This window comes from Oryx dammah, unplaced genomic scaffold (assembly GCF_014754425.2).
Source record: "Oryx dammah isolate SB20612 unplaced genomic scaffold, SCBI_Odam_1.1 HiC_scaffold_15, whole genome shotgun sequence".
In the NCBI taxonomy this organism is placed as follows: domain Eukaryota; kingdom Metazoa; phylum Chordata; class Mammalia; order Artiodactyla; family Bovidae; genus Oryx; species Oryx dammah.
Genome location: NW_024070199.1, coordinates 37,386,134 through 37,399,603, shown reverse-complemented (window position 1 = coordinate 37,399,603; position 13,470 = coordinate 37,386,134). Strand labels below are relative to the sequence as shown.

Below are 13,470 nucleotides of genomic sequence, written 5' to 3'. Positions count from 1 at the left end.
CTGGAATCATAGGTGCCCCTGATGTCTGCCATTAGATCCATTACTTAAAGCCAGTTGTATGTCCCTGGGCTGTCCCTGAAGTCTTCAGTTTGCCATTTGACAACTTATCCTCCTAGCAATCTCCTCTCCAATGAAGACAGCAATGCATATCACATGAAGTGGCTAGGAAGATGACATGAAACCACGAATGTCGAGCATGGCCGTTAGTATCCATTTTCATGATGTTCTTAGCAGTTTTTTTCTCCAAGTAGGCAAGGTTCTCCATCTTCTTAGATGTTCATACAGATCAGTTTGATTTTCCAACCAAGCTTTAAGGAAGATACTACAGTTCAATTCTCTGTATTCTTAGAAGCTTCAAAGCCTACTCACCAAGGACACTGATGAAAGTAAACATGTTATAGAGACCTTTGTGTTTTTTTTTCAGACCTATTATTGGCCTAAAGGGCTAAACTTGGGCATGTCAAGGCATATATAACTAGAGACTCCCAGTCACCATTACAAGCTAAGAACCTGAACTTTCCTGAGTACTTGGAGCCAGGAAAGAAGCATGAAGTGGCTTGTGCTCCTCAGTCTGGTGGCCTTCTCAGATTGCAGAGTCATGTAAGTATGGTGACTGTAAGCCACATCATATTCACTTGTGATTTTTCTTTTCATCTGATTATTCTATTCATTAGGTTTAGAAGGGAATGGAATAATTTCCCTGACAATCTTAAAGTTCAACCCTTACTTCTTGATAAGTATGTTGCTATAGAGACTGTGGGTTCCAAGGATCTTGGTGTAGATTTGCATAGCTGCACAACTCTCGGGGTCCAGTCATGTCATGACCTATTGAAATTGGAAGTCCTTGCAGTTGTTCAGAGCACAGTCAGTGCAGATGTTGGTGTGGTCCTGTGGAATAGCACTTTTCTGCATTTTATTTAGAATGTTCTCTTTGTTCCCTCTCTACTTTACTGTGCATATGTCTATGTCTGCACCTCTATATCATTTTCATTTATCTTTCCATCTCTTTAGAAGGCTCTGAGTGTATTTCTCTCTGTGTTGTTTTCTTTTAAATTTCATTTGACTCATCCTTCCTTCTCGAGCCTCTATTTTTCCCTAACTTGTTCCCTATGTCTTGGATTCTTTCTTCAATCGTCTCTTCTTTTTCAACTTGGAGAAAGATTGAGAGAGCTACTTATACACTGTTTTATATCTGACAAGCAGTGTGAACACAGCCATTTCACAAACCTTTTGCATTTCAAATTCCTCCCTTGTAAAAGAGGATAGGAATCTCCCTTCTACTTCCTTCCCTGAGCTTCCATGAGAAGAATACAGTGGGGTGGCAACAGCAATGCTAGTGGCTGTCATTGTTGAGACTTCCTATTTACCAGGTACCTTAAATCCATCACTTCACTTATCCCCAAGATATTCTATTTGGAGGATTTCAATCATTACATTCAACCATTTTACTGAGGGGAGACTGAGACCCCACATGGCCATACGGCCTACCCAACATTACAGAACATAATTTTTATTCAAACCTATTACATTGACATGGGATATGCATAAAATTCTGATAATAAGGTGACTCATAAAAATAATTGGAAAATACACAGTGCCACTGCAATGACAGTTATACCTTAACACTGACAGCTAGTTGTAGCTTCTTTTTGTTTTCTTTGTCAAATGCTCGATGAAAGAATACCTCTAACAAAAGTGAAGATCATGAGAAAATCCCTCAGTGAAAAAACAAGCTGAAAAATTTCCTGAACGAACATGCTTAAAGACTGTCCAAGATTTCTTCTCATGGCTCAAATATGACTATTCACCCACTGAGGAACATCACTGATGTTAGGTTTTGGGAGAATGGTGCTCCAAAGCGCCCCCTGCTGCTCTAGCACAGCACTGGGGCTGATCTGGAGGTGACAGGTGGGATATTGGTGCTGGGCCTCCTCCAAGAGGCAGAAACCCTGGGCAAAAGAGGCCCCACCCAGAGGAGAAGGCACTATCATCCTCAACTCTTGGTCTTGGTGACTGGGCCCAGAAATTACCAGGTGGCAGGTAAACGTCCATTTCTGTGTCAAAGATGTGTCATTAGTTTGATGGAGATTGTTCCTTCTGAGGAGAAGGCAATGGAGACTCATTTTAGTCCTCTTGCCTGGAAAAACCCAAGGATGGACCAGCCTGGCAAGCTGCAGTTCATGGGATCACTAAGAGTCAGACACGACTGAGTGACTTCACTCTCACTTTTCACTTTCCTGAATTGGAGAAGGAAATGGCAACTCACTCCAATGTTCTTGCCTGGAGAATCCCAGGGACGGGGGAGCCTGAGGGGCTCCTGTCTATGGGGTTGCACAGAATCGGACATGACTGAAATGACTTAGCAGCAGCAGCAGCAGCAGATCCTTCTGAACTAAGGGTGACACTCAGTTACAGATGAAGAGTGAACCATCTCTGATCAAAAGGTAGAACGAACTGCAAAGCAACTGTGAATCCCCAGCCGGAGGAATTCAGTTTCCACAGATGCAAGAACCACAACAGTAAAAAGTTTCTGAACCCGTATTCTGTGTAAGGCCATCAGAATCTAACACAGTACTTACTGTTTTTAGATTAGAAAAGGGCTTATTTTGTCTTCAAGAATGCCCATGCCAACCTGAGAGATAGGCAAAGAGTAAATACATGTCAAATGAAAGGGTCACCTGTTTGATGTTGATTGGATGTGGTCTGAGTTTGGAGGGAGTGGCTGAGGTTGATCAAGAAGGACCTCCTGGAGAAGGGAGTGCTAAGGCTGGGTTTCAAGAGACTACAGAGCTTCTCAAATGAAGACACCAGGACTTCCCTGGGTGTCTAGTGGTCCTGGAGGCCCAGTGGTTATGCCTCTGGGATTCCCATGCAGTAAGTACCACTTCAATGCCTGGTCATAGAATCAATATCATGAATACATTGTAGCCCAGGAAAAAAAATATCAAATGCAAGCACCTCTGTGATCAAAGGCTGTGAGCTGCACAGTGGTTAGAAAGTGATCTCAAGAGATATGTGACACCCAGAGGGAGGCAGCAGTGTGGGAATAGAGGATAGCCAGTTCTGCACTACCCACTCCCTCCTTCTCCCTGTAGATGCTCTACATTGGTACCATGACCACTGCAACATCCCCTCAGGAATTCTAGGTTGTGTTTGACACAGGCTCATCTGACTTGTGGGTGCCCTCCCTCTTTTGCCCCAGTCCAGCCTGTTTTGAGTACAGACACTCCATACACGGACCATCCTTCATTTGCCCTGCCACCCTGTTTCCCACCCTTGGCCCTTAATGACACTCATTTCTTGTGTCTGCAGCTATACAAGTTAGGTTCAGACATTACAAATATTCCACCTTCCGGCCTATCCAAAAGACCTTTAGCATCGCCTATGGATCTGGGAGCATGAATGGATTTCTTGCTTATGACACCGTTCGGGTAATGTGTAAAGAGAAGCTAAGTCAGGACTAGCTATGGAGTGACCACTGCGTGCAAAACAGATGCAGGACCATCTGGCAGGACCCTTAGCCTAACTCCCATAGATATTGGCCATCTTATCCACAGGATCATGTCTCTGAGGAGGCTTTGCCCATTGTGACACTTGAGCAAGCAGATTAAATAACACAGAGAGTGACTTGAGGTTTGGACTTGCAGCTCCTCTGCCCATGAGCAGTTCAAGGTTCATTTTGCTGAGAGTGAGAAGAGGGGGATAAAAGCACCCACTTTTATATTCACAGAATGTTCCAGGCACTTTCAGGTAAAAATTGCTTTAATCTGCAACAACCCCACACAGCACGTGGTCTGATTAGCTCATGAGACATATGAGGAAACTGAGGTACAGACAGCAAGGGCCTTGCTGAGGTTACACATACAGTAAGTGGTGGAGCTCGGCTGGCTTTCAAGACTGCACTTGTTTTGCTGTGGGGTGTTTGGGACAGGATAAAACTGATCTGGGCACCCTGGGGGCAGTCAAGGGCTTGAAGTTTTCAAAGTGGGAAACTGGGGGCCAGAGATGTCAAGGCCTTGATAAATGAGTTCTCACTCTAGGAGACCTTTGAGAGTCTAATAAAATCTATGGCCTGCCTCTCCAAAGTACTTGAGTAGTTCCCCTCTCTTTCTTTCTCTTTCATACACACTTACAGAAATACACACATATCCCCAAAAGTGAATTTCCCAGGCAGTAATTTCATAGAACCCTGCAAGTAAGATTGGGTTTTTGGCTTCTGTCTTCCTGGACAGATGCAGAATCCACGGTACCTTACAGAGAACGCAGTCCATTCCTGTCATTACATTATTCCAAAGAGGCTATCTTGCCCTCGATCGTTTTGTCCACAAGGTGGCATCAGTGGCTCCTGGCTTGACTCTTGGTTGCCCCACCCGGACAGAAGCCACAAGGCCAATTTTACTCACTCAGGTGGTGTTTTTCAGAGGGGCAGGTGCTTTAAAATTCACAGCCTCTCACAAATGGAACCCAAATTCCCCTCCCAGCTTGATCTAACTGTCTGAGGTCCACCAAGGACACAGCTCTTCCTCTATTCTTCTTTGAGGATCTAATGGCAATGCACCCAAACCAGTTCTAGCCCCACTTCATGTAACTGTAAGTGGGAACATTCTTTTCTCCCACAGATTGGGGACCTTGTAAGAACTGACCAGCCGTTCGGTCTAAGCCTGGCAGAGTACGGGTTTGAGGGTATAGCTTTTGATGGCATCTTGGGCTTGAACTACTCCAACATATCCTTCACTGGACCCATCCCCATCTTTAACATCCTGGGCCTCTTCTGAAGAATCAAGATCCCATTTTTGAGCCTGTTTTTGCTTTCTACTAGAGCAAGTAAGGCTGAGGTGGACAATCCCTTTCTCCAAATTAGCTATAAGATGCTTTCAGTTGCACGAAAATTATAGAACACTTGATAAAAAAAGTATCCTGAGAGATAATCTAACCCATGATAGTTATGGCCCCAGGACCCTACCTGGCATCACCGTGGTTTTTTATAAATAATGTTTTATTGGAACACATCCCTACTCCTGGGCTCAAGAGCAGTAACTTGGTCTAGGGGAGTGAGTGAGGAGGAAGACTAATGGAAGGCAACAGGAAACAAGTTGAAGGAAAAAACAATATGATTTGCTTATGTATTTGATAAGGAAGGAAGGAGAAGGATGGTGGATATCTTTCCTTCTTCATTAGCATTTCACTGGGAGCCTAGGTCCAGCTGCCCAAATTGCAGGAGCCAGTGAAAATGAAAGTGTGGGACACAAAACAAAATGTGGGATCCCTTGTTCAAGAAATATTAGTCATTTTAAGACAGGGAGAGCAGAGATCGGGTCCCTTTTGAGTGTGAGGCCCTTTGGACAGTAGAGGTCACAAGCCAGCGGAGCCAAATCTGGGTGACCTGAACCCATATTCTTAGCACTCCCAGGCTTTGATTTTCCTGAAAAATGACAAGCTGGACAAGGGGAAAGCAAAACTCTTCAGCACCCTGTCATCTGAATGTTTCTGAGCACACAGGTAGCAGGAGGTCCTGGACCTCTTCAGAAGACATAGTGGGTGGAGCCCAGCCATGTGACTCAGCTTCTAACCTCTTCTGTGCCCCTTATTAGCCAATTACTGACCTCAGTCTGGTTCTCAATTGCTCCTAGCCTTGATTTCTGCATCTGTAAATGGAGAAATTATTAGGGCCTTGATGGGTAGACAAGCACAAACACAAGTTCTCCAACAGTGCTGTTGTTACTGTCCTCCAAAGATCTCCCCTTCTTTTCTCTCTACACATGCAGGGGAAGGGCAGTATGGTGATGTTTGGTAGGGTGGACAATGCCTACTACTAGGGAGCACTCAACTGGGTACCGCTGATCCAAGTGGGAGACTGGCCTGTACTCATGGACCGGTAAGCCTCTCCCTCTGAGGGTCAGCCCAAGTGATGCACCACATCTGTACACGGACACAGGCAGACACACACGAATGGATTCTCAGACACATAGTGACACAGACATATACACCACCCACAACGACACAGACAGACACACAGACACATGGAAACACACAAGCAGACACATATAAACAGAGACACATACAACCATGCATAGCTAGTCAGAGACACAAAAGCACAATTAGAGACACAAACACATATACAAACAAACACATAAACACATAGATACACAAACAACCCATGGGTTCATAATCCCCAGGCCTTCTGACCAGGGCTCTGACCAGGGTCCTAAAAGGGTCCGGAGAGATCTGTGCAGCTGGGAGAGGGCAGCACTCACTGCCCTGTGAGGCGTGGATCATGGTTAGAGGACTACAGTGTGCTGATCATGGAGGATTACATCAGCCTGAACAGAGTTATAAGATGATCAACTGTCCAAGGCTACCTGGGACCAAGGAAGTTCCCAGTACAGATAAATGTCAGTTTAAAAACAGGGAAAGTCCTGAATAAATGGAGAAAACTGGTCTCCTTAGGGAGCAGCTACCCAGCAGTGGAGAGAGGTTGGCTGTACTCTTATGACTTGAAAGCAACTAATAAAAAAGATACCTCACATACCTGGGCACACAGTGGGGAAGGGGCTATAGCAGAGAATCAGGAAGGTGGGATCCAGGAGTGACCTGAGGACAAAAGGCATAACTGACAGGATTCTGTGTAATACCCTCAGACAAAAACTGACCTGTTCTTTGGAGTTTCTGTGGGCTAGTCATGTATTTCCTTGCCAGGGTCTCAGGGTCTGAGGTGGTTTTAGGATCAGTGCTAGGAGACACCCTCTCCCAGAGGAGCCCCTCTCACTCTCCATTATGAGAATCTGCTGTCCTCGCGAATCTCCATCTTCACTCTGGTTGACCCATTATTTGTTCCCCACCAGATATAGCTCTCTGGATATTTTTCATTCATTATTTTCACAGTCTTCACTCACTCACTAAACAGACAAGCACTGGGCATCCACTGTGTGGAGGCAATGAGAATAAAACTTTTAGGAGGCACTTTAAGGAGGCAATGAGAATGAAACTCGCCCTCACATCTAAGAAGGCAGATGCACAAGAAATGGCACACACACTTAGTGAATGTGACTTTCGTACATACTAGACATAAACATGGAGAAGGCGATGGCACCCCATTCCAGTACTCTTGCCTGGAAAATCCCGTGGACAGAGGAGCCTGGTAGGCTGTGGTCCATGGGGTCGCGAAGAGTCGGACACGACTGAGCAACTTTCCTTTCACTTTTCACTTTCATGAATTGGAGAAGGAAATGGCAAACCACTCCAGTGTTCTTGCCTGGAGAATCCCAGGGATGGGGGAGCCTGGTGGGCTGCCATCTCTGGGGTCGCACAGAGTCAGACACGACTGAAGTGACATCGCAGTAGCAGCAGACATAAACATGTGTGTGTGTGTCATGAGCATGTACCAAGGTCACAATTCCCCATGTGTGATTGTGTCATTTCTTGTGCATTGGACTTCTTAGATGTGAGGGCGAGATAGTGAATTGTGACTTTGGTACATGTTAGACATGAGAAACGGAGAAGGCAATGCCACCCCACTCCAGTACTCTTCCCTGGAAAATCCCATGGATAGAGGAGACTGATAGGCTGTAGTCCATGGAGTCGCAAAGAGTCAGACACAACTGAGCGACTTCACTTTCATGCATTGGAGAAAGAAATGGCAACCCACCCCAGTGTTGTTGCCTGGAGAATCCTAGGGACAGGGGAGCCTGGTGTGCTGCCGTCTATGTGATTGCAAAGAATCAGACACGACTGAAGCAACTTAGCAGCAGGAGCAGCAGCAGACATGAGGAAGGGTCTACAGAAAGTTGACCAGGAGACTGATAAAAATCGAGGGAAAGACTTCCCTGAATCAATGACAATTAAGCTGGAATCTGAAGAGGAGAAGAAATTTGCTAGTCAAAGGGGAGGGGACTCTTCTATGAAGGAAGACCAGCTTGTGTCAAGATATAAAAGATCCTGGTGTATTCAAGTACTGCATTCAAGGATTTCAAGGAAGGTGCCGTGTTGAGAGCAAAGGAATAGAGTCAGTGCAAAAGATGGAGGGCTGTTTAAGAGATAGTCGGGAAGGGGGCAGCTATGGGGAGACGCAGAGTGACCTTGATGCCTGCTTTGTCACACTGTCTCTTAGCATTTCCATGAAAAGAAAGGTTGTTGCTTGTTCTGGCAACTGTAAGGCCCTTGTGGATACCCAGACATCACTGATCCTTGGCCCAAGAAGACTGGTCAATAACATCCAGAAGCTCATCCATGCCATGGGGGTTCCGATGTGAAGGGTCATGCCCCAGGGTCACTCCCAGTCTCCACACACAAGAAGGTTCTCCAAGGCCAACTCTCTCCCTCTCTCTCTAACAGCACTACGTTTCATGTCTTGCGGTCAATACCCTGTCCTTTATTATCTTCACCATCAATGGTATCAAGTACCCAGTCCCAGCTCAAGTCTACATCCTCAAGGAGAGGGGAGAACCCTGAGGGGTGGTTCTCAAATAGGAACTTCCAGGAACACTTGGGCTGCTGGTGGGAGGAGGGCGCCCTCTAAGGCCATCTCGCACTATTGCAGATTCTCAGCCCTGGGGCTGGCCAGAGCCTCCCACAAGAAGAACCACCTGAGAGTAAAAGGCTGTCTGGGACACTGATCATCCTGAAATAAATGTGGAGACACCATGCCATGCTGGATAGTGGGAGTCACAAGGAGAGGGGAACACTCAGGTCCTCCATCATCAAAGAGCTTCTGTTCAATCTGAACCCTCAGATGGAAGAATGCAGAAAGTCAGCTCTAGCAGTCCTTGAAATAAGTCATGTGACAAGGAGAAGGGTCACCTCTGTGGTGTTGATTGGATGTGGTCTGAGTTTAGAGGGAGTGGCTAGGCTTGCTCAAGAATGATCTTCTGGAGAAGCAGGTGCTAAGGCTGAGTTTGAATAGAGTACAGAGCTTCTCAAATGAAGGCACCAGGACTTCCCTGGGTGTCCAGCAGTCTTGGAGGTCCAGTGGTTATGCCTCTGGGCTTCCCATGCAGGAGGTACCACTTAAAAGCCTGGTCATAGAGTCAATATCCTGCATAAAATGTAGCACAGGAAAATATATATAAAATGAAGATACCTTGTGACCAAAGTCTGTGAGCTGCACGGTGGTTAGAAAGTGATCTCAAGAGATATTTGACACCCAGAGTGAAACATCAGTGTGGGAATAGAGGGCAGCCAGTTCTGCACTAACCCACTCCCTCCTTCTCCCTGTAGATACTCTAGTGGGTAACATCACCATTGGAACAACCCCTCAGAAATTCCAGGTTATATTTGACACAGGCTCATCTGACTTGTGGGTGCCCTCTGTCTTTTGCAACAGCTCAACCTGTTGTGAGTACAGACACTCTCTACCCAGACCATTGTTAACTTGCCCTGCCACCCTGTTTCCACCCTTGGCACCTGATGATACTCATCTCTTGTGTCTGCAGCTACACAGGTTAGGTTCAGACATCTTCATTCTTCCACCTTCCGGCTTACCAATAAGACCTTCAGCATCACCTATGGATCTGGGAGAATGAAAGGAGTTGTTGCTCATGACACAGTTCGGATAACAGTGTAACAAATGCTGAGTCAGGACTGGCTATGGAGTGACCCCTGCTTGCAAAACAGATGCAGCACCATCTGGCAGGACCCTTCCTAGCCTAACTCCCATAGATATTGGCCATCTTATCCACAGGATCATGTCTCGGGGGAGACAGTGCCCATGGTGACACATAAGCAAACAAATTAGCTAACCCAGAGAGTGGCTTGAGATGTGGACTTGCAGCTCCTCTGCCCATGAGCAGTTCATGGTTCATTTTGCTGGGAGCAAGAAGAAGGCATAAAAGCACCCACTTTTATATTCACAGACTTTTTCAGGCACTTTCAGGTGATAACTGGTTTAATCCTGCAACAACCCCACACAGCAGGTGGTCTGATTAGCTCATGAGACATGAGGAAACTGAGATGCAGACAGCAAGGGCCTTGCTGGGGGCACACATGTGGTAATTGGTGGAGTTAGGCTTCAGAACTGAAGTTGCTGAGGGGTGTTGTGGACAGGATAAAACTGATCTGGGGACCCTGGGGGCAGTCAAGTGCTTCAGGTATCCAGAATGGGAAACTGGAGAACTGAGAAGTCAAGGGGCCTGATGAATGAGTTCTCACTCTAGAAGACCCTTCAGAGTCTAATAAACTTATGGCCTGCCTCCCCCAAAATACTTCAGTAGTTCCCCTCTCTCTCTTTTGTCTCTCATACACATTCACAGAAATATACACATATCCCAAAAAGGGAATTCCCCAGACAGTAATTTCATAGAACCCTGCAAATAAGATTGTGTTTTTGGCTTCTGTCTTCCTGGACAGATGCAGAATCCTCAGTATATTACAGAGACTGCAGTCCATTCCTCTCATTAGGTCACAGTGATGCCAAAGGGAAGGCTATCTTGCTCTCTATTGTTTTGTCCATAAGGTGGCACCACTGGGACTGGGCCTGATTCTTGGTTGTCCCACCCGGACAGAAGCCACAAGGCCAATTTGACTCACTCAGGTGGTGTTTTTCAGAGGGGCAGATGTGATAAAATTCACAGCCTCTCTCAAATGAAACCCAAATTCATCCCCTGCCCCCTGCAGCTTGATCTAACCGTCTGCTGGCCACCAAAGACAGAGCCCAGCCTCAATTCTTCTCTGAGGATCTAATGGCAATGCACCCCAGTCCTGTCCTAGCCCTGCTTCATGTATCTGTAAGTGGGAACACTCTTCCCTCCCACAGACTGGGGACCTTGTATGTACTCACCAACGTTCGGTCCAAGCACGGTGGAATATGGGTTTGAGGATATAACTTTTGATGGTGTCTTGGGCTTGAACTACCCCAACATATCCTTCTCTGGAGCCACCCCCATATTTGACAAGCTGAAGAATCAAGGTGCCATTTTTGAGCCTGTTTTTTCCTTCTTCTTGAGCAACTAAGTCTGAGCTTTATACTACTTTTCTCCAGATTAGCTTTAAGATGCTTTCAGTTGCACAAAAATTAGAGAACACTTGATAAAGAAGTATCCTGAGGGATAATCTAAGCAAGGATAACTATGACCCTAGGACCCTACCTGGCTTCACCCCTGGCTTTTATAAATAAAATTTTATTGGAACACAACCCTACTCCTGGGCTCAAGACCAGTAACTTGGTCTAGGGGGGTGAGTGAGGAGGAAGGCTAATGGAAGGCAACAGAAAACAAGTTGAATGAAAAGGCATTAGATTTGCTTATGAATTTGATAAGGAAGGGAGGGGAACGATGGTGGATATCTTTCCTTCTTCATTAGCATCTCACTGGGAGCCCAGGACCAGCTACCCAATTTGTAGGAGCCAGTGAGAAATGAAAGTGTAAGACACAAAAGTGTGGGACACCTTGTTCAAGAAATATGAGGTATTTCAAGACAGAGAGCACAGAGGTGGGGTCCCTTCTGAGTGTGACCTGAACCCATACCGTTAGAAGTCCCAGGCCTTGATTTTCCTGAAAAAATGACAAGGTGGACAAGGGGAAAGTCAAAATGTTTCAGCACCCTGTCCTCTGATGGTGTCTGAGTACTCAGGTCGCTGGAGGTCCAGGGGGTCTTCAGAAGACATAGTGAGTGGAGCCCAGCCAAGTGATTCAGCTTCTAACCTCCTCTGTTCTATTTATAAGCCAGTAACAGACCTCAGTCTGGATTTCAATCTCTCCTAGATTCGATTTCTGCATCTATACATGGGGACCTTATTAGGGCCTTGATGGGTGGACAACTGCAGCTCTCAGACTGTGCTGTTTTGCTTATCCTCCAAGGATCCCCCCCTCTCTTTGCTCTACAGAGATGAGCGGGAGGGCAGTGTGCTGATGTTTGGTGGGGTAGACCACCACTACTATGAGGGAGAGCTCAACTGAGTACAGTTGATTCAAGTGGGTGACTGGATTGTACACATGGACTGGTAAGCCTCTCCCTCTGAGGGTCAGCCCAAGTGATGTTCCCACTACTGTACATGGACACAAGCAGACACACACAAATGTATTCTCAGACACAGTCACACAGATATATACACCATCCACAATGATACAGACAGACACATGGACACATGGAAACACATGAGCAGACACATATAAACATGCACAGCAACACATAAAAACATGCATAGCTAGTCAGAGACACACAGGCACACACAGAGACACATACAAACACACATACACACTCACAAGCACATAAATACACAAACAAGCCATGGGTTCATAGTCCCCAGGCATTCTTACCAGTGCTCTGACCAGGGTTCTAAAAGGCACCAGAGAGCTCTTTGTAGCTGGGAGAGGACTGAACCAACTGCCCTTTGAGGTGGAAAGCATGATCAGGAGTCTCTACAGTGTCGTGAACAGAGGATTAGGGAGAATTTCTCCAGCTTGACCAGAGTTATGATAAGATGATCAACAGTCCAGGGCTACCTAGGACATAGGAAGTTCTCAGTAGAGATTAATGCCATTTAAAAAACAGGGACAGTCCTGAGAAAAGGGAAAACTAGTCTTCTTAGGGAGCAGCTACCCAGCAGTGGAGAGAGGATGGCTGCAGTCTGAAGATGTGAAAGCAAATAATAAAAATGACACCCCACGTTCTTGGGCACACAGTGGGACAGGGGCTATAATAGAGAATCAGGTAGGTGGGACCCAGGAGTGACCTGAGGACAAGAAGCATAATTGATAAGATTCTGTGTGATACCCTCAGAAAAAAGCTGACCCGTCCTTTGGGGTTTCTGTGGGCTAGTCATATATTTCCTGGCCAGGGTCTCAGTGTCTGAGCTGGTTGTAAGAGTAGTGCTGGCAGACACCCTCTCCCAGAGGAGCCCCTTTCTCCGCCTACTATGAGAATCTGCTTCCCCTGCGAATCTCCATCTTCACTCTGTGTGCGGCCCATTATTTGTTCCCCATCAGATTCAGCTATCTGGAGGTTTCTTATTTTCTCAGTCTTCATTCACTCATTGAACAGACAAGCATTGGACATCCACTGTGTACCAGGCACTTTAGGGAGACAAGGATAATAAATCTCGCCCTCACATCTAAGAAGGCAGATGTACATGAAGTGACTCGCCCACATAGTGAATTGTGACTTTGGTACATGCTAGACATGAGGAGGAGAAGGCAATTGCAACCCACTCCAGTACTCTTGCCTGGAAAATCCCAGGGACAGCAGAGCCTGGTGGTCTGTCCTCTATGAGGTTGCACATATCAGACATGACTGAAGTGAGTTAGCAGTAGTAGCACCAGCAGACATGAGGCAAGGTCTGCGGAGAGTGACCAAGACAGGAGACTGATAGACACCAGGGGAAAGACTTTCCAAAAACAATACAATTAAGCTGGAAGATGAGAAGAAATTTGCTAGTCAAAGGGGACTGGAGTTTTCTAGGAAGGAAGGCCAGCTTGTGTCAAGGTTCAAAATATCCTAGTGTATTCCAGTATTGCATTTGAGGATGTCAAAAAAGGTACT

At 46.2% G+C, this 13,470-nt stretch overlaps 1 pseudogene; it reads left to right on the top strand.

Moving 5' to 3' along the window:
- The first annotated feature begins 547 nt into the window (after window positions 1-547).
- LOC120874079 overlaps window positions 548-13,470 on the top strand; it is a 29,407-nt pseudogene continuing 16,484 nt past the window's right edge.